The following is a 22,662-nucleotide window of genomic DNA, read 5'->3' as shown; positions in this document are numbered from 1 at the left end:
ACCCTATTAGGCAAGGTCATTTTACTACCAGTATTAGACTTGTATCTACACTGCCCTTCCTCCTACCCATGGCTGTATCCACTCTTACTTCATTTTCTTTCCTCTCAATGCTAAATTCTGGTGTGGAGATTACCTGGACATCTCCCAACCATCTCCCCCAAATTCCTAGTTTAAAGCTCTCTTAATCAGTTGTGCCAGCCTCCATCCTAGAAGTTTATTTCCTTCCCTGCTCAGATGAAGTCCATCCCGAGAGAACTGTCCTCTATCCATGAATGCCTCCCAGTGGCCATACATCCCAAAGCCCTCCTTATAGCACCACTGCCTAAGCCATCTGTTGAGATTCATAATCTTGTCACACCTTTTGTTGCCCTTCTCTAGGAATAAGCAGAATCCCACTAAAGATCACCTGAGCCTCAATTTCCTTAAGCATCTTCCCCAGCCTAGCATAGTCTCCCTTAATACTTTCCAGGGAGAATCTAGCGGTATCATTTGTTCCCACACGAAGGATAATTAGGGGATTCTTTCCGGCTCCCTTTAGAATCCTTTTCAACCTCAGGTCTACATCCCGTATCTTAGCACCTGGAAGACAGCTCACCCTCCTATTCTCTGGATCAGCTCTAGTTACAGACCTACCTATTCTTCTCAGTAAAGAGTCCCCAATCACATAGACCTGCCTTTTCCTAGAGATGGTGCTATTCTCCAGTCTATCCCCTGTTCCTTCTGGCTGCAAGTTCTTTCCATTCCTATTCTCCCTTGTAATCCTCTTTAACCCATCCTGTATCCTCCTGGGGCTCATATTTGGTGTAATCTCAATTAACTCTTCCCCTTTTCCTATAGGACTAGCCGCTCTTCTATTCTTCCTTGCTCTTCCACCTTCAGTGACCACCTGCTGAGCCCCTTCTTCATTTTCCAACTCTGCAAACCTATTCTTAAGCTCTATTTCTCCTTCACTGGCCCGTCTTTTCCTCTGCCTGGTTCTTTTAGTCACATGCTTCCACTGACCACTTTCCTCACCCAGTCTCCCCTCAGAATTCCCCAGTCCCGCTTCCATCTGCAAGTCTGAGCTTTTCCCTTCAGAGACCTCATGCCTTTGCCCCATAATCTGCTCAAACCCCTTCCTAAACTCTACCAGACTTTCCACCTGCATCTCCAAACCTCGGATCTTTTCCTCCATCAGCTCTATCAGATGGCATTTCATACAGACAAAACTCTTACCAGGTGCCCGCTCCAGGATCATGTACATACCACAACCAGTCATCTTCATTGTGTCTTCCGCTACATGGGTCACTCCCACTGCTGCCTCTGTATCTGTCATAGCCTTGCCACCTAAATCCTGTTAATCTGGGAAACACAAACCACACCAAAACACCACCACCCACAGCAAAAAACAAACACCACAAGACAATCTCCCCTTTCGAACTCCCACTCAAACTCCCCTGTTTACAGCTCTGTTTGCTAACTCCTGTGCCGCTGCAGCTGTCTGTTGTTCTTGAAGGTTTGGGTCACTTCTTATTTTATCTAGGCTGCTATGCATATCCCTTTGCTGTAGAAGTTAAAAGTTATGTTAGTTTGATCATAGTTGTGTGTCTGTTTGTTCTAAAGGATGAAGTCAATTTGAATTAATCTTCTCTATTGATGCACTGCATTGCACAGATATTAAAGGACTTATGAAATTTTACTTGACATCTGGCAAAATGTAAATATTATGAAACCTCCCAATATCTATTAAGGAGAGGTGTTACAAGATCTTAAATGGTAAATGAAAGATAAGGAACTTGAATGACTATGGTCAAAAACATTCTATTGAAGTACTTTAAAACATGATATCTTACACTAACTTTCACCTGAAAGTCTCCAAGGCAGAGATTCTCAAAGTTATTTAGGCTCCTAACTTCTATTGATATTAAATGGAGTTAGGGCTCAAATCCTAAAAGGGGCAGAACTCAGGAGTTTTGAGGATCTGGGCCCAAGTTTCTACCTTGTTACAACCTTACATCAAGTTATTCCTACTATTTTGTCAATTCTGGTCCATGACAGTCCAAGAGCATTCAACATGATATTAAAGGGTTTACTTGTTTGGCAGTTGAAGTTGGGCCTGTTGATGGAATATGGGGTGGGAGAGGTGGGAATGGGCAGTAAACATTTGCAACCTTTGTGTAAGCAAATTCTTGAAAATGCATAAGGAACCAATGATCCCAAAGGCTGTGCCCTACTCATGCCAACATTGATAAGAGGTCTCAGTGGTACTGTCACCACCTCAGAACTCCCAGAAAGGGAATACTGGAGGAGTGAGTTTATTTCTTCCAAAGACATCCCTGACAGTGAATAAGGTAAATTTAATTGAAGATGCTAATATAGTCTCGAATTTAAATCTGGGAAACAGAGTGACTGACAAAGATCACCCTTTCATAGTTTAACATCTGACTGACAAATTTGATGGGAATCAATACTGCAAGAGAACTGTCTTCCTTGAAATAATTATCCTACTTTACAGCAATTACGTGGCATTCATAATTATGTCAGTGTCCTGGTATAACTATATGAATTGGTTTCATCTGAATTTCAATGAAGAAGAGGAGGTTTCAAGATTTGACTTTTGTAAGTCATCTGCAGAAAATGCAACTAGGTTATCTTAAAAATAATAATAAACTCACTTTTTCCCTCCCTAAATGTCTGGTTATACGTCTATTAGTGACTAACCTGTAGCTAAAGCTTTAAAAGCATCGTGTTACTCAGTAGTAACGGCTCAGTGTTTCATATAAAATACTAATTACAGCATGAAAACTTTTTTTAAATTTTCACTAATAAATTTACAGTGCACTTGGTATTTGATTCGTACAAGGGTTTAGGATTATAGAAAGACACCCCTGCCTCACCTCCTCCCCAAAAAGCAAGAAATTTTAGTTCTACTTTGAAGGACTGGACAGTTGTGGAGCAAATCATTCCATGCTCCCTGTTCATCATGGTTTAGTTGTTAGTTTGTTTTAACCCCCTCTCTGCTCTGATGTTCTCCCATACTGCTCTGAACATTTATTAACACTTGATGCTGAGAAGATATTCTATATGCTATTATTAGAATCATATAGGAAAATTGGACCCAAGCAATAGTGCAAAATAGGGAGTTATACAGTAGATTCTACGATCCCTATCAAATTGTTCAAGAACAATTTGTGATTTCCAGAGCAGAATTACACGCTTATACACCTGTACCCATCTTTGGAACATTCCTAGAGAAACTCACAGACAGAAAAAATCATTAAAAGAAAGCAATCAGGTGTACTGCCTGTGACAAACTTCCTCCTCTACCTTTGTGGGTCTTGCGCTTATTGGCTGATTTGCTCGCCTTGGAGATTCACAGCCGCCCTCAGTTTGGCCGTTTTTGTGAACCCACAGTCCAGGTCAACCCCTCCTGTGTCTGACCAGGAGTTGGAAGGTTTGGGGAGAACCCGGGACTGCCCTTTACTCCGGGTTCCAGCCCAGGGCCCTGTGGAATGCAGCTGTCTAGAGTGCCTCCTGGAATAGCTGTGCGACAGCTACAACTCCCTGGGCTACTTCCCCATGGCCTCCTCCCAACACCTTCTTTATTCTCACCATAGAACCTTCCTCCTGGTGTCTGATAATGTTTGTACTCCTCAGTCCTCCAACAGTACGCGTTCTCACTCTCAGCTCTTAGTGCCTCTTGCTCCGAGCTCCTCATACGAATGCCACAAACTGAAGTGAGGTCCTTTTTAAACTCAGGTGCCCTGATTAGCCAGCCTTAATTGATTCTAGCAGCTTCTTGACTGGCTGCAGGTGTTCTAATCAGTCTTTTGTCTTAATTGTTTCCAGAAAGTTCCTGATTGTTCTGGAACCTTCCCTGTTACCTTACTCAGGGGAAAGGGACCTACTTAGCCTGGGGCTAATATATCTGCCTTCTAGCAGCTCTACTGGAGCCATCTGGCCGACTCTGTCACATGCCCTATAAATATTGGTAATGGTTGGCATAATAGGCACATTTTAAAGTTAAAAATATAAACTGCTTAGTAAAGGTAATAAAAAGTACTAATCATGAAAAGATGCTAATTATTTAAAAAAATGAAGGAAAAAATTTTCACTGTAAATTTTGGAAGGTGTGTAAACTATGTGAGGCAAATGTAAAGGAAAAGACTTATTTACAACTTTATTTTAAGTGATAGTACTTACAACAGAATCAAGACATGCTCCCTGTGGGCTGCCTTCTAATCTCATTTATGTTTGTAGAAAAGAAAAGTACCTACATTGAAGCCACTGGACTTACAGAGTTGTAAGCGAGAGCAAAATGAGACCATCTATATTTGCTGCTATATTAAACATGACCAAAAAGATTGTGGGTTTGAAACATCAACATTTCAGCAGTTATACAGAATGCTGCCAAGTTGTTTGGCTTCCCTGTGCATTAGTATGGGGGGCTGGGGAAACCATGATTTTTTCATCATGAGTCTAAAATGATTAAGTGCCTGATCCTGCAAGGTAGTAAGTACCCTAAACTTCCATTGAGTTAAGGTTTGAGCTTATAGCAGGTTGAGAACTTTTCATGGAAACACATAGGTTTGGACAAAAAAATCAGCAGGAAGATTTTTCAGATTCAGGACAGAATTTATGGTCAAAATCAGAGAAAGGACCCAGCCCAGAATAGCAAATAGCCTAAACTGAGATTTGAACCTGGGTTTCCCACATCTCAAGTGAGTGCTATGACCAACAAGGTATAGAGTCAGTCCCTCCTGAAAACATCAAAGGAATATTTATTTATTTTTTACAAAGTGAAACAGTACTCACAGGAGCACTTGAGAGGCTGATTTTTTAGCCTGGTGGTAAATCACTAGCTAGGACATAGGAAAGCTAGGTTCAAATACCTACTCTGCCTGATTTACAGCAGGGCTTGAACCTGTGTCTGCAACATCCCCTTGGAGTGCCCTAATGACTAACATATTGGCTAATCTGGGGTCTCTCTTGTTCTTTTTTATTTTTTGTGGGGAAAAAATTGTGTAATGAGAAATGAAAACAAGTATTGAAACTTCATTTTTTTTAAATCAGAATCCTTGTTTTCTGACCTACCCTATTTGAGCTCCAATATTGTTGGTAAAATGATGAATATGCTTGGGATGCTCTACAAAAAAAGACTTGGTTCTTTAGTAATACAAGTATTCCTCTTCTTTTTGCGGATACAGACTAACATGGCTGCTACTCTGAAACCTATTTAAAGTCTGAGTCCCCTGAATTCACAGTTGTTTCTCACTCTTCAGGAGCTGTATTCAGGATCTCCAACCAATCATATCGAGCTTTTTCGCATTAACCTCCAAAGTTCCAGGCCACAGTGACTCACACAATGAATTCAGTATGGTTCGCATTAGCTCCTGTTAACTTTCTTTCATTGTCAGCTTAAGGGAGCTCCCTTGAACAAAATGAGAGGTCAGCTCCCAGCATGCCTAGTGCAATACCTCTCTAGCACATCCAGGTCAGGGATGAGCTGGGGATCAGAACTCTAACACACCTCTCCCCACCCAGTCAAAGGAAAAATGAAATACCACTAGACAACCTTGCCAGATCATTAAAATTTGTTGCTAATATTGCTTTCAGCTAGGGGCCCAGATTCATTTATTGCTTTCTCTTCTGAGGAAATTGAATACAATCTTACTTGCTCCATAAATTTAGATGACTTTGTGAAACCAACTATGAAGAACTATTTTGGGACAGGTGAGGACTTAGATAGAGTGGTGAAAAGAATCTGAGTAGGATAATTTAGGTGAATACACCTTTTTGCCCCCCAAACAACTCTGTTAAGTTCAGTCTCAAGACAAAAACAAAACTAATGTTTAAAAAACCATCCTTCCAAAGGTTCTAAAACATTCAGTGAATTTTTTTAGAGCAGTACAGATAGTTTCACAGAAAAGAAATATTCAATCAACAAAAACAAGATCCAGACAGATTTCAACAGCACAAGAATTAAAGATAAGACCTTCCAGAATTGTATCAGTTATCTTTCCCCTTATGATTTGGGGAGCTGGCTTCAGGATATCAAATTCTGGATACAGTTTTCAGTCTTAATTTAAAAAGTGTGAATTTCCTGGGTTCTGATCAACTTCTTTGTCCTTTAAAACCCTTTTCACCTGAAAACTTACAAATATTGGGATAAAGAAATCTCAGTGATGTTAAAATCAAATTTTATTGACATAACTTCATACTTTTCTACCAAATGATCCAATGCTAAATGTTCACATGAGTAACACTAGTCCCATAAATTGTTGCCTTGATTAATATCCTCAGTAACATTATTCTCACATATAGGATTTAATGGGATCAGACCCAATTGTGGGATCTCAGTTCCTAAGAAATATATAATAAGCAATGGCTCTAAATCTCAAAAAGCTCAGAACAGCTCCTGACTCTTCTTAGCTAATTTGGCTTCAAAAATGCAAATTATTCTGTGCCTATAGTCCCAAAGCCCATTACCACAGAAACATTTATTAACACTCTCCCTAACCTCAATAAATTTGCTAGGAGCTAGTCTGTTTTTGTATGCTTGAAGTTAATAATGATTTTAAATTGTCAAATAACAGGCTCAAATGGAATTATTTAATCAAAGATTAACGATCAGAGATTAGTGCAGTACTATACAGATTACAGAAAGAAGATATAATTTATCATTCCCCGTAGATGGTGAAAAGAAGGCAGTTTGGTCCCTTCCTCTGTACCTGGTAGAATGCTGACAGCATTTATTCCTAATCTAACTTTCCAACCCTATTTCAGTTGTAGGGTGTGAGACAAAAACTCCTTTTTGGAGGGAAAATCCTTTTCCATGATTAAATTAACTCTTGTGGGTTTGTTTTTTTTTTTTTTTTACCTTTTCATTTTACCTAATTACTGATGGAATTTCTTTTATGTTATAGTTAGGTTACATGAACGATAAACTAAAGGGAATGCTAATCCAGTCATTATTACTAATGGCTGTGACGGCAGTTCTTATGGGGTTAAAAACATTTCAATGGATCTTTAATTCATCCATTAAAGAAAACATCTGCAACAACAAGTATGTCTTATCAATCATTGAAGATAAATTAAATCATAGGCACCCCATATCAATCACCCAGACTCAGTCTAGCATACGTCTGTAGACAATTTTCATTCGCTTGAGGGGTCTTTTCCCTAGACATCTATATCCTCAGCAACTCCAGGTCTGTGGGAATAATTAGATGCAGTCCAAATCTCAATTACATTAAAAAAAAATCCTGAGTACAGGTCACTCACAGATTAAGAGTCATCATTCTGGGCCTTAGAATTAAAAAAACAAACAAACACTTTTTGCTAATATCAGAGATTCTGGGGCAATAGTTAATATGTAAATAAATTTAATTTACAAGGGAAAAAAAGAGGATTAAAAAGGTTAATATTTACTAACATTATAGATTTCTTAACGAGCCCCAAATAAGGGACAGTACCAAATTGTGACCATTCTGTCCCTGGTTCTCTATTTTCTCCAGGAGCAAAGTAATACTGTGCCAGTCCATTACTGAATCCAGATCATTTCCCTTGCTCTGCTTACTCAGCTGTGCTGGCTAATACATTAGGGCATGGTGGTGGTGATGGAAAAGAGGCTTTGCCTACTCCTCGTTCTGCCTGTGTAGCTGCATGAGAGGGAGAATAACTGCAAGTTCATGATGCTCTTCTTGCTGTTTTGTGATCTCCAAGGCAAGTACCCTGTACAGGGGAGAATAAAGATCATTATGCATGTGACAATTTTGCCCTAAATTGTTGAAAGCACCTGTAAGTTTTTGAGCTGTGTGTGTTGCGCTAAGGTGATGCACATAGATTCGCTCCAAAATCAACTATCTTCACATTATTTTCCCAGCACAGAAGAAACATTCAGGTCACTAGGACTCTTATAGAAAAGTATGGGTTTGTTATTCACCCTGATTAAGTCCAGCAAGTTTACTGCCTCTAATATAATTTTTCTGAGTTTTACCGAGTTTGTAGAAATGTCTGTCAGTCGGGAAACAATTGATAAAGTCCTCCCTCTGTTCTTTGATTTGCACTCTTTATCTTACACTTCAATAAAAGCCTCTTATTGCTTCTCCCCGTTCCTCCTGGTATTGAACACAGCGATGGACAGATTTCTATTGACACAAAGGCCTCTTTACAGTGCAAGAGTGCAGTGAAAATCTGCCCCTCACTATGTAATCATGAAAAGAAAAGGAGTACTTGTGGCACCTTAGAGACTAACCAATTTATTTGAGCATAAGCTTTCGTGAGCTACAGCTCACTTCATCGGATGCATACTGTGGAAAGTGTAGAAGATCTTTTTATACACACAAAGCATGAAAAAATACCTCCCCCCACCCCACTGTCCTGCTGGTAATAGCTTATCTAAAGTGATCACTCTCCTTACAATGTGTATGATAATCAAGGTGGGCCATTTCCAGCACAAATCCAGGGTTTAACAAGAACGTCTGAGGAAGGGGAGGGAGGTAGGAAAAAACAAGGGGAAATAGGTTACCTTGGGGGAAAGAGGTAGAACATATAGATATAATGTATCTAAAATAACATTCAGGACTTCACATTTAGTTTAAATACTTTAAAATATGTCCCACCTTCTTTTACCATCTTCTTTTAGGGCCTGACCCAAAGCTGATTAGAATCAATGGGAGAGGGGTAAGGAATCTTCCAAAACTCTTAACCAGTTTAAGGATTCTTCGATCCATTAAACTGATCAAATGATATACTGTCATTTTGAGGAAAGAACAGAGTTCAATTTCCCCTGCATTTTTGGTTGGGTAGCCCAGGGTTAACCTCCTACTTTGACTTACAGAATGGTCTGCCAGTAATGTACATTGCCTCTAGAACAGAGAGGACTGTGTTTTGTTTATCTGACTTAGAAATAAGCCATCCTCTGGCACATACGCGCCTCACTGCATGTGAAGCTGCAGATGTTTTTTTTCTAGAGTCAAGGACATAAGGAGCTAAAGAGCTGTCTCATTATTTGGGCCTGAAGATCTAAAATATACAAGCTTTACATTAAGAAAGACATTGCAGTTTCATGCTGGATATTGGGCTGGATCTTCAACAGCAACTATCTCAGGTTCATTAAATTATTTGACAAGAGTTAGTTCAACCTGCTCGGCACAATTCCTATTGAAAACATGCCAGCCTTTCCTTTGCATATCAGCCAGAACTATTCAAGAAATGTATCATTATTGCTATTTTTGCCTATATACACTAGTACAGTATTCTTTTGTTTAAAAAGCAAAACCCACAAATCCTATCCTAATCATCAGAAATGTCCCAAAATACAATGATAAGCTTTAGGGTTAAACTGTGACAGGCCACATACAAGTACAGTGGGCTGGAGAATAGGGTACCCAGAGCCCACTCTCACCCTCCATTGTACCTAGAGGCACAATACAGAAAAGACAGGACCAATGTTTCCTGAAACACTTGGCTATTTGGGCAATGAACATTCCTGGCAGCACTCTTTCCTAGATGGCTTCTGGGTCTGATCAAAGCCTTGTTTCCCACTCCATCTGATAATCAGAGGTAGATCTGGGGAAAAGAATGCAGCACATTCTAGAGATGCACATGCCATTTCTGAGCACGCTTGCCTCTGATCCACTGACGCAACCTATGTGCATCAGCTGTTGTATGTAGAATGTCTTGGAGTCAGTACTTAGGTGCAACATCTTTGCTGCTCCCCCCGCTTCCCCCAAACACATCTCTGGTAGCAAAAGCTGGAATTTGGACTAGTGTTTTGCTGTAGAATATTTTTATATAGTTGTCATGTAAATATATTTAGAAGTGTTGAATCCTAGTAACAATTTTCTTCTGAAGTTAAGATAGTAATTTTAAAGGTAACTGGTTTTGTTTCTCCTCTATAGGATCAGCCAGCCATCTGAGAATCGCTGAAGAGTATTTATTTCTGCTACTTTCTCTTAAAAGCCACCAGTCATTATCTGCTAGATTAGTAAACACCTATACATTTTCTACATGAATAATGTCTGCCATTTTCCCATCTGGGCAGATTCTATCTCAATTACATAGGAGTAGTTGATATCTAGATCTGCCTCTGCCTTTTTAATACTTGTCAAGAATTCTCTCCCTTAAAAGCAATTGTAAGTAATTAATTATTAGTTACATACCATTTGCTAGAGGCACCTGAAGTCTTGTGTCATAAGCCATTTGATTATTGATATACCTGTTTTAATCTGTGTTGCCTCAGAACAGCACTTACAGGATTTTCTGAATCAGCGGTGGGATTGTTTTATTTCATGTAATGACTGCAAACTGTTGATTAAGGATATTCCTCTCTCTCTATTGCATCCTTCACCAAACTGTCAGAAATAGACTAGGGGTGGACAAACTGTGGCTTGCGAGCCACATGCAGCTCTTTTACCAAGCCCACCATGCTCCCCTTTCTCTGTATACCAGACTGGCGGAGGAGCTCAGGGCTTCTGCCCTTCAGCAGGCGTGCCCAGCTCTCGAGGTTACAGACATTATCGTATGTGGCTCACAGGGTCAGCAAGTCTGGCCACTCCTGCAATAGACTCTTGCCAAATTTGATAATAATCCAATTCTATTCTATTAGAGGCTTTGTAGATTTTCTTTTCTAATGGATCTTTCTGATTTGTGGAAGTGTCTCATTAGTTACGTCTGGAATAACTTATCTGCTTGCATAATTGCCAATTTCTGCTGTCAGTGACACAAATGTATGTTGTGCGAGTGTACTGCTAGATAACAAGGAAAATTTACCGATATCTCAAAGGACTTTTTAAAACTTTATATTTAACTTTGTTCACAACCATGAAGTATAATACCCAAATACAAACAATATTTAGGGAATGCCCAAATGAGTGGCTCCTTGATCCTGGGTCCAGGTCTATACCAGACTGCCCTTTACTCCGGGTTCCAGCCCAGGGCCCTGAGGAATGCAGCTGTCTAGAGTGCCTCCTGGAATAGCTGTGCGACAGCTACAACTCCCTGGGCTACTTCCCCATGGCCTCCTCCCATCACCTTCTTTATCCTCACCATAGGACCATCCTCCTGGTGTCTGATAATGCTTGTACTCCTCAGTCCTCCAACAGTCCGCGTTCTCACTCTCAGCTCCTAGTGCCTCTTGCTCCCAGCTCCTCATACGAATGCCACAAACTGAACTGAGGTCCTTTTTAAACTCAGGTGCCCTGATTAGCCAGCCTTAATTGATTCTAGCAGCTTCTTGATTGGCTGCAGGTGTTCTAATCAGTCTTTTGTCTTAATTGTTTCCAGAAAGTTTAAGGCAACCTCAGGGCTTTCCACACAACACAACCCCTGTGCTGGGCTAGCTAACCTCTCATTAATTATTATTATTAAATATTTGCGCTGCATTAGTATGACCCGGTATGCCTAGGGCAGCCATAACTGGAAATGCCAATGTCAGGGCAGGCTTCAAATAGGAGAGCAGATATTCTGAAGACTGGTGGGTCACACTTAGTTTAAACTCCCAACCAGTCCCAAACTGCGCTTTCAATCCCCCACACTGATTATCAAGAAGCAAAAAAGAAATCACACAGCCCCCTTTATTGCATTCCAGTTCTCTGGCTCCCAATCAGCACCTAGGTCCAGTACAGTGAGAAGTTATTTAACAACTCTGTTCACATATACAAAATGTTCTTCTGACCCCAAAGGGTCAGCCATGTTACTAGGTTAGTATAGTTTGGATCTTACCAAAATATCACGTTGCCAACCAATCCTTTAGTGTCTAAAACTAAAGGTTTATTATATAAAAAAGAAAGACCAAGAAGAGAGATTTAAATGGCAAAACATACGACGACTTTAAAGTCCATCAGGTTCCTAGCAGTATTGGTGAGTTTGCTGGCTTGAACATCCCTCTGGAATACATCCACAGCTTGGATGGGTCATTCAGTCCTTTTTTCAGGCCTTCGTTTGTAGAAAGGTTACTCCAGAGGTAAGAAGCACGTGTGAAGACAAGAAGCCAGACTGAAGACAAAATGGAGAAAATGCAGCTGACTTTTATAGTCTTTTGCCATGTAGCTTGATTTCCTTTGTTTCAAACACAAGCTGCCCAGCACATGGCCTGGTAGCTTTAGAGTTCTGTCCATAGGTATGCCCCTGCATGCCTTGCTGAGTCATAAGGTGTATCCCTTGCCTTCTCTCAATTGTACAGATGATGTCCCTTGATGGGCTATCAATCAGGCTAGGCAGTGCTGATGCCAATCTGTCTGGGAGTGTCACCCAGATGCTCAGCACAAGTTTGGAACTACAGACATACCATGCCTATAACCTACAATACAAAGGTGATACAAACACATAAATAAGATCATCATACCTGGCAAATTATAACATTTTTGCAGATACCTTACATGGTATATCTGGCATAACTCATTGCAATTTTACAATATTGGTATTCATAATATCCTAACGTGCTCCCCACCCCCAATTCCATACAGCATCACAATTAGCATCTACAGTTCCCAGTGAGGGAATGCGGTAAGAACTGTACACACACAAAAATAAAATATAGTTTTGGCCCCTAAGAGCATAGAGGGAGGTGAAGGAGAACTGGTAGATACAACAAATTAACAAAATAACAGTGAGAAAATTGTGATGAGCATAGAGTGTTATTAGAAGCAGCAGTCACAACTGCCTATCCATTGTTGAGTGTTTTGCAGGAATCACAACAGACAGGAGTTTTAATGGAGAGATGTAAAGGAGGATAATGTGGTGGACTTGCAGATTTTTGACAAAGCTTGCCTACCCAGCGGCATCGAGATAGTGCAAAGGTGCTTATGGGAAAATGTGACTAAAGGACAATAAAGGCTGGCATTGCTGGTAGATCACAGCTGTATATGGGCAGCTTGACAGCATTTGAGAATATACCAATGGAAGAGATATACTGAAAAAGTGAAGATGTGTAGTTTGCATTTGATGCAGTGGAAAAAGGAGATCCCATGGGGGAATGCTTGCTGGGGACTCCCTCATGCTGGAAAGACCAAACATACCCTTCCCCCTTCATGATGGTATAGATTAAATAAAAAAATGTCAGTTAGCAAGCAAAGGATTAGCAAATGCAACATATCATGTTAGCATACGAACAGAAAACTTAATTTTTGGAGTTTCCTGACTTTTTTCAAGCTTCTCATTGCATTCATATTAACTTGTGACTTTAAATTTCCCTGCCATTTCCTAAAGATTGAAGAGAGAAAACAAAAAGGGGAAAGATTAAATTAAAAAAATAAATAAAAGCAAATCCAGTCCCCAAAGGCCAGCTTATTCCCCTGAATCATGGGAAAATATGTTAATAAAAGAACACTGGTACACACATCTGCACTGTACATGAAGCGTAGACAGACATGTATACTTTGCTATTTTTCTACTCTGCACGATCCAAATGATATTCGCAACTAGCCATAACTTCATTAATTCAAAGCCAACATTTTTCAAAGCTCGCAAATAAACATAGCTTATACATATGGAAAATATGAGATTGTAAGATCTTTGGGGAAGGGGTTGTATCTGTTCATGTGTCAGCATTTAAGGTCAGAAGGGACCACCATACCATTTTAGTCTGACCTTCTGTACAGGACAGACAACTAACACCTCCCAGCCACTCAACACCAAGCAAACAGCTATAATCAAGCCACAGTATTACAGACCTTGGGTGACTAAAGTATTGTGTGCCACAGGCAGAGAACAGGAGGAACTGAGGTATAACAGTAATTAAGGCTCCAGCAATGGTAGGGAACTGATTAAGTGACATCTAGCCAGGTAATCTCAGCAAGTGACCCAGGCCCCATGCTGCAGAGGAAGGCAAAAAACTCCCCAAGCCCCCTGCCAATCTGTCCTGCAGGAAAATTCCTTCCCAACCCCAAATACAGCACAATCCTTGGCCCATGCCACTTCCTGCAGCCCCCATTGGCCTGGAACGGCATACCGCGGCCAGTGGGATCTCCGTTTGGCCGAACCTGCGGACGCTGCAGGTAAACAAACTGTCCCAGCCTGTCAGCAGATTTCCCTGACAGGCCGCGTGCCAAAGATTGCTGATCCTTGAGCTAGACCCTGAGAATGTGAGCAAGAGTCAGCCAGTGAAACATGTAAGAGAGAAAATTGTTTGTGCCACCTCAGAGTCCTGGCCCACCCCACCAGTGTCCCATCTCCAGCTATGGAAATCCCTGATGCCTCAGAGGACGGGGGGCGGGGGAGGGAGAGATAGTCACAGAAAACACTGGGGAGTGGGGGGAATTCCCTTCCTAGGCCTTGAATACTTTTGTATAGAGCCCAGGATAATCCTTGTAGTGCTTTTGAGTGCTACCCTAATCAAATGAATACGTTAATAAACACTAAAATATCAGCTAAGTACTAATACTATTATTAACCAGGTTGATTTTTCTCAGGATTACTACTCTGGTATTCAGAAAAGGCTGAATTGTTACATATGCATATTCCAACAGCTTCTCAGCACAGCACAGCTGCTGCTATATCCAGTGACAAAACCAACCTTTAAGGGACATGGAAGACATCAGAAGGTCAATGTTACATGCAGTAAAAAAGCAAAAATAAGACTAAAATACAATACAAATAATAAAAAGACACCATTGCCAAGTGAGAAGAACAGCTATTTCAAAGGACAAAAGTTGCCAGAGGCTTGTTCATACTAGACCAAAAAAAAAAAAAAAAAGATAAAAATGGAGAGAATCTGCCCATACATATTGAGGACCAAAGTGTTGACAAATGGAGTGTTATCAACAAAGACTTCAACTTTATAGGACTCTATTTTTGGTAACACTGTAACCTAAGTCTCCTTTTGCTGGACAGACTGAGTAGTAAGAGGGACAGTGGCACCACTGACTGGGCAGTGGCATTATGTGGGAGAAATTGATAAATGGGTCATGAAAAATAAGGAAAAGAAAGAATGTGCATTTATTCCTGGAAAGTTACAATGAAATACCTACTGACGCACGGGAATGGTTATAATGGATCAAACCAGCAGGATTCTAGCTCCAAAAGCTCCTGGATACTTCAGAAGAAGAAGTTGCAGGCAGCTGTCGGATAACTTGCCCACAGGGAGAGGTTCCTCCTACCCCCTAATACTTAGAAGTAGGCTTATGCGCTGAAAATGCTTGTTGGGTTTTTTGGTTAATATTTACTGTGTTAACTCTAGATAAGTTATTTGTGTAAACATAAAATCCTTTTTTGAATGCTGTTACATGCTTGGTCTCAGTTATATCTGTGGCAATGAGTTCCACAGGCTGACTGTGCAGCTATATGAAAAAAATACTTCTATGCATTTTTTAATTTGCCATCATTCAATTTCAGTGAATGTCTCTGTGTTCTTGTATTATGAGACAGGGTGACTAAAAGTTCCCAATCTACTTTAAAGCACGTATGGTGCTGAAATCCATGTTATCATACTGTTCTACAGTATCCCGTGCCTTAGTCTGCCTCACCTGCTGTCTGAACACAGATCTATAACTGCCAAAAACTACTTCTAACATTTCAAATCCCTAAGAAATTTTCCTAGAGCTTCTATTTTAAAAAAGAGAAAAATCTGCCAAAATGTTACACTCCTTCCCCTCAAATATGAAATGATTTTCCCTAAAATGCACTATGCAGGGTAGGCAATATCCAATCCTAAATCAATTTCACTTTTAGGCATTAGTCCTGTATGAGCAACTGCTAGCACTGACATCTATATCATTGTGGCGTCCTATTGAAGTCAATTAATTCTTCAAGGGCACGGTGGGGCACACTTGAAGATCCTGGTGCAGATTTGGGATCCTAACCTTCAGGGATATAAATTGGCTCCGTCTACCACTTAAGAGCTGGAAATCCTCTCTCTCCAATAGCATTCTGGACTTATTTCTAGCACTGGTCAGTTGAAGGATACAGGATTTTACATTTTGGACTACGATTGACTAAACTGCTGTATTAAAAAGATTGCTTATATTTATTATACTTTTTAGGCAGCCTGTCAATACAAGCAGGGGGATATGAAAAATAGCAGCACTATGCCTTTTTAAAATTCTGTAAAATATGTTTTATTTTTTTGTAACGTATGCAGCATGGACAATAGATATATGGTACAGTTTGAAGTTTGTATGGGCACTCATCTGGAATTAATTGGTCTGTTTATAATCGGTATCATGTTCTTGACTGTTACATAAATGCTAGACACCCTGAACTAGAAAAATCGGATCTAATAATTATTCTGTTCTGATCCAGAACTCAACTTCACAATTTGGGGCTATGATTAAAATTATAATGCTTTTGTTCATCAGGCCTCCTTGTTTTATTCCATCTTAAAGGGACACTAACATGTTTCTATGAGCATTTGGATCATTCATTTTGAAAAAAAACTAGCTATAACTGTCACTCAGCAAGAGCTGATCATGACTTATATGAGTACAGATAGGGCAATTCTCCTCCAGAGCCCACTGTATTCATGACTGTGTCACTTATGTATCCCTGAAAAAGAGCTTAATTTCATTTTTCTGTTTTGTTTTTGAAAATCTGTCAAAGGCTTGGCTACATCCCATCTGTCAGAACACATCAAACCTGACACCACAAATAACTTGTGAAGAGTTTCAATTGTAAGAGCTCACTTGGTCCTTAAAGATGTAACATGTGACAAGTAAAGATTAAGCTGCCTCTCAGAATTCGGATGTATAACTTGCACTTAGAATGACATAATCCAACCCTCAGCCAGTGGTTTAAGATAATGTATCAAGACAAGTGATGCTTATTCACATGTTCTGTTTTGAACTGTTAACTCAAATTTGTGTTATTCTTAGATGGCTTTCTATAGGAAAAGAACAGCCCTTGAGTAAGATACTGTACTGTGTTCAACTCACTGGTTTATTCTTCCGTTACACAAACAGTATACAGAACTAATTAACCCATTTTGGCAAAGCTTCCCTGCTTTTCGTCTATTTGAAAGTTTTTATGAAGCTTTTCCCTAAAAATAGCCTTTTCTAACTCTTTTCTTCATGCCTATCAGGTCCAGGGTTAACTGTAATTCTACGCTCTCCATGGTCCCGTCAAGAACACCCTTTTAGGTCTCAGCCCTAAAGACGTGACCTCTCTGTGGGCCAGCACCGGTTTTACTTTCCCTCCAGAACACAGTTTAGGGTCACAATGCTCTTTCAATTCACTGTGAATATTTCAGCGTGTCTAGCTTTAGCCCAGCATCTGCTATTCTATTATCTCCCAGAGGCTATGTCAGCACTTACCAGAGAGCAGCCAGCTCTCACAAAGCACGGTACAGTTATTTTAGAACAAAAGCATTACAGAGAAAGCATATCAACAATAAACAGTCTACAAACATACTAAGCTTACCATGTATCACCCATCTTCCACATGGAGACCTGGGTTTGTTTCCAGTCCTTCATCTCCTTCCAGCAGCATTTTGCTCTCTTGGCTAAGGTGTCACATCAGTTTGTGACACGTGAGTTTGTGGGTCAACCTGGAGTCACTTCGAGCTGACACTGTCTACAGTTTGGAACCTTTGTTGCCCAGATCTCCTGAAACAGATGAAACCACTCAATTCCCCTTTCCTCAAGGGGGTAAAGTTTCAAAGGCTGGATAGCTGAATAACTGGCATTGGGACTTTGTATTAATCACCCCCATTGTTCCAGATTCCATAGGAAACCCACCCAGTGAGCCAGGAACACAAAGATACATATAACTATTATTTGTACAAAGGTCTATGAATATTCTGTGGGACCACAGAGTCTGGCACATCTCAGTATAATAGTCTTTGAAGTTTTCCACGCTTTCAAGAGCCGACATCTGTCACACCTGCCCATTAGAAAAGAAAGAATTTAATCCCTTTGCCCCAATGGGTAACAATGGTATATGAGTTGGAAAATTGATTCATTCTTTCATAATATATATATATATATATATATATATATATATATATATAAGAAGTTTCACAGTTTTCCACAATGCCCACTTCTATACTAGCCATGCCCCAGAATTCCCTCTTTATCCATCCCGGCACCTTTTCCTCACACAATTCCCTCAAAACTCAGGTCTTCCACATAACCCACCAGTGATATTGCATAGCATTAAAAGTGCTCCCATGCAGCCATTAATGGAAAAATAAATCTCATTCTAGAGGCTTTGTCCTGACCCACAGAAATCAACTGGAGTTTTTATTTTGATTTTAATGGGAGAAAGATCAGAGTCTAGTATAGCCAAAAACTCTAAGTTTCCCAGTGATATTTGTTTTTGTGTGTGTGTGTTGGAGGGGGAGAGCTCTTGGATTATAAGTGTAACTCCCCGTCACCCCTTTCCTCCCTGGGTTACTCGGGAGCGGGCAACACTCACCTGTGTGCCTGGGCGCCTGATGTTGTTGACATTAAAGGAGATCCTGAGTATCCCAGTGGTGATGTTGGATAGGTGGGAATCCTCTATCCACACCTCTGCTGCAGTCCTTTGCCCCGAAAGGAATTTGAAATTGGCAGTGAATAAAATCAATTAACAAGTATAGGATACAGTGATAAATTAAACTTATCTAACTGGCATTGACACTGCCACCACTCACCCCACCCCGCAGTGTACACTCCTCTGGATTTCAGAGTCCGAGACACCGGCTTGCGTGGGCGCTCTGGAAGATCTGCAGCTGGAGACAGCACTCTGTTGTTTCTGTGTATCAGGCCCACCAAGGCAACAACCTGCACAACCCCTCGGACGATTGGAGCTGGCCCCAACAGATGTCAGCAACTCTGGGTCCTGGTTTGATGGGAAGATCACTCTGCTCGACTCAGACTCAGTCTCTCTGTGGTGTCCCTTCCCGAGCAAGTACTTTCCCAAACAACAGTGGGGGTTACTCACAGTCCTTCTCTGCAGGCCCACCCCAGTCAGCTCTAAGCACAGCAACAGTCTCTGCCCTGGCTCCAGTGAAGCCACCAACAGCCACTGAGGCTTCCTGCTGGATCAAAGCCCCTGCAGGCTCTCAGCAGCAGCTCCTGGTATGGACAGAGCTCCACAGCAGCACTCTCATTCCTCTTCCCAAAATGGAGTTCACTGCCTGCTCGCCCTGCAGCAGGAAGTCTCTGCCTCTTTCCTCAAGGCCTCGTGGGAGTTGCAGTCTCTAAGGCTAGATTGCGGCACACAGGCTTTTCCCCGGAACACGCCCAATAAAGTTCAGAGGCCCCTCTAGTAAAAGGTGCCTACATAAGGTTTACAAGGCAGGTGCCACGCTTTCTTGGTATCTTGTGTCACCTGAGGCATACCATCAGTGCTTAATAGAGTGAGAGTTTAAAGTCAGAAAGGAGCACCAGATCATCTAGGCTGACCTCCTGTATATCACAGGCCACCCAGCACCCATACACTAAACCCAACACCTGGAATCAAAACAAAGTGTTATGGCCCTCAAGAGACTAGCACTAGCTAAAAACAGGTAAATATATCTCATGAAAATTTCCAAGAGAAATTAAACCTTTTCCAACTCATTTGAAGTTATCAGTTAAATGTTTTATTCTTTTTACTTTTAATCATTGTCACTACTACTGCTCCCTATACATTTCCGCAGAGTCCCAATCACTGTAGGATCTAGGAATCAAACAATTAATAGTAGTCATTTTCTTCCTAATCACAAAATTGTAGCCAAACATATCAAAGTTACCTACTACTAGTTCACAGCGTCTTGAAACATAATCTGCACAGTGTGATAATGTACTCTTCGGGCTTGTTGATTTACATCCTGACCTGACTTTTTATGAGAAATAAATATTGCTGTGCAAGACATATAAATGGATTGTGTCACGGTGTTCTCCCAGATGCTGATTGTAGTTGTTTCAAATTAGTGTGAAGAAAGGGAGATGAGTGGGTCCAAATGTTCAGAAGGATTTGGAAAATTATCAGTTCTCATCCTGCACATGCATTGTAACATCATCTACACATAATACTTTCGCCATACCTATACCATTTTATCTACTGCACTATATTTTACATAATTAAGGGCATATTAATTCTTATATACTGAACTGTTTGTTTTTCTATTCCATGGTTGGTCTGAGATGGAATTAAAATTGTCTGCAAACATTTAGGTGATTTCACTCAGGGAAGTTGGACAATATTTCAATAGTTTTGTTAATTCCTTTTTATGCCAAAAAGAATCATTTCATTTACTTGATAAGCAAGTAGCAAAAGAAGATTACGGGTAATAAAAATGGATATAGGAGCATGTATATTCTATCATTTAAAAAAATATGAATTGTGTAAGGGGACAGTTGCCCCCTTACTAACAGTCAGTGGGGGTGTTTTAGTTGCTAGCTCCCGGTATTAAAAAGGAGGAAGGGTCAATGGGGAATCAGGACCCTGAGACTGACAGCTCCCAGGAACAATGGGGAGAGGCCAATGCTCCAGGTCAGCCTGAATGACAGGGTGAGCAGGCTAATCAGGGAGTCAGGAGGGCAGGGACGTCCCGTCCTCCATGTGAGCTGGATATGCCTGGGTCAGACAGACAGAGTGGGGCCGAGCTAAGGAGAAAGCAGGGGCCCAAGCTGAGCTGGGGAGCAGAGCTGTGCCAGATCCAGAGGGACCAGAAAAGCAGCCCAGAGAGAGCAGACCCTGTGCTGGGAGCAGAGCTGCTGCCCCAAAGCCAGAGGCACAGCCCAGAGAGAGCAGACCTGTCCTGGGAGCAGAGCTGCAGCAACCAGAGCCAGAGGGGCCAAAGAAGCAGCCCAGGGAGCTGGAGGCAGAGCAGCAGCAGCAGTGCAGAGACCGAGTGGTGGAGCTGGGGCTGGAGCACTCTGGAGCTGGGTGCGGTGAGCAGCTGGGGAGAGCGAGAGGGACCCTGGGCAGCAGGCCCAGCACAGAGAGACGCCTCAGCCAAGAGGCTCTGCAGGCCAGGCTTGGATCGTAACCCCAAAAGGGCGGGGCGACACTGGGAAGAAGGGTCCTACCACTTAGAGCCTGAGAGCGTGTAGCCACCACCAGAGCAAGTGTCCAACCCACAGCATCCCTGCAGCACAGCCAGGGCCTGAGAAGAAGGCCTGGGACTTACAAGGAACAGACTGTGAACTGCCCTGACATTCCAGAGACGCCGTTTGTGATGTTCCCCGCCACAGAGCGGGCTGATGTGTTTCCTTTAACCTTTCCCATTTTCCTTATTCTTTTTAAAATTAATTGTTGATTAAATAACTTGCATTTGCTTTAACTTGTATGTAATGGTCAGTGGGTCAGAGAAATGCCCAGTGCAGAGAGAGTACCCCGGAGTGGGGACACTCTAGCCCCCGTCCTAGGTGACCACAGCAGGTTTGGGGGTCAAGCCCCCCAGGAATTCTGGGCCCAGCCTTGTTGGGGTTACGAGGACTCTGCCAGACAGGAGAGTGGAAGGGGAGTCCTCAAGGGCAGGGAGGCCACTGGGTAAAGGAAGCGGGAGCGAGGACTCAGATCCTTTCACTAGCCCACTTCACCGGGGTAGTGCAGAAGCCAGGAAAGTTCCCTACAATAGCGGGACTATTCTCCCACTTACAATTGCATCACAACCCACATCGCCCAGTCACTCACCTCTTAAAATTGACTGAGAGATACGGGATTTAGCAATGGCAGAATACAGATTATCTCTTGAGAGAATTTCATCTTTTTCCAGTTAAATTAAAAAGTCAAACTACAAGGGTCATGAGTGAAAAGAGACTAGCCACATTAGTGCCTAGTAATTACCAGGATGCATTTGTTAGACTACTAGCGCTATTCATATTAATTAGGTAATTGGATGAATGTTGCATATACAGCAAGCCCTACAGTTCAGAGGTACTTAATAGAAGCACAAAGGTATGGCATTACTTAATTCTCTACAGCTTCACAATATATCCATTCTAGCTATACTACCCTTTTAGAATACTAAATTTAAAAAATACTAGCAGCGTTGAGGTACAAATGTTATTTCCTGCAGATTGAAAGGGCACAGTTCTTAGTTAATTGGGGGAGATGAACATGGCTCTAAGTAATCTTTTTGCTTCCTCTGATCCTGGAGCCAAATCAGTCACTGATGTAAGTTAGTGCAGAAACAAGTCTGCTATAATTTTTGCCAGGGGTTGGTAGACCACACTGAACTATAGGTCTACCCCTCCAGCTCCAGAATTGTATGTTTTGCATGTTTGTCATGGGACAACAGTTTTCGATGGTGAAAACAGATCTCTTTTCCAAACTCAGGGAAAGTGATAAAGCCATAAAAGACTTATTCTACATTTGGTAAGAACATATTTATTTATTTATGTATTTATTTTACACTGGGGCAACTCTCACTGGCATAAAACCAAAGTAACAGAGTAGAGTCTCAGGCCTACGGTTTCCATTTTAAAAGATTAATTGAGCTATTTGACTTTTCTCCCTTACACCTTTTCTGGGGAAATATTTGTGACACTCTGTACCTCGGGGGGAACACCCAGCACCCCCATGTTGATCCTTGTAAAATGATTGTGTGGTATCCAATCCAATATTTTATAGGCAAGATCAATTTATAAAACCTGGCTAAAACAAGGGTTCAGTTAGGGATGAGGATGAGGTTTGTCGGATAATGTAACAGCCACTACTGATTAACTCAAATTTTCAGAAGTAACCATCTAGTAGGAGGAAGCACATTCTAACCAAACATCCGTCTCTCTCTCTCTCTCTCTCTCCCAATAGCACCCTGCATTGTGGCACTTGTAG

The sequence above is a fragment of the Eretmochelys imbricata genome, chromosome 2, assembly GCF_965152235.1.
Source record: "Eretmochelys imbricata isolate rEreImb1 chromosome 2, rEreImb1.hap1, whole genome shotgun sequence".
In the NCBI taxonomy this organism is placed as follows: Eukaryota; Metazoa; Chordata; order Testudines; family Cheloniidae; genus Eretmochelys; species Eretmochelys imbricata.
This window is presented reverse-complemented; position numbering follows the sequence as displayed.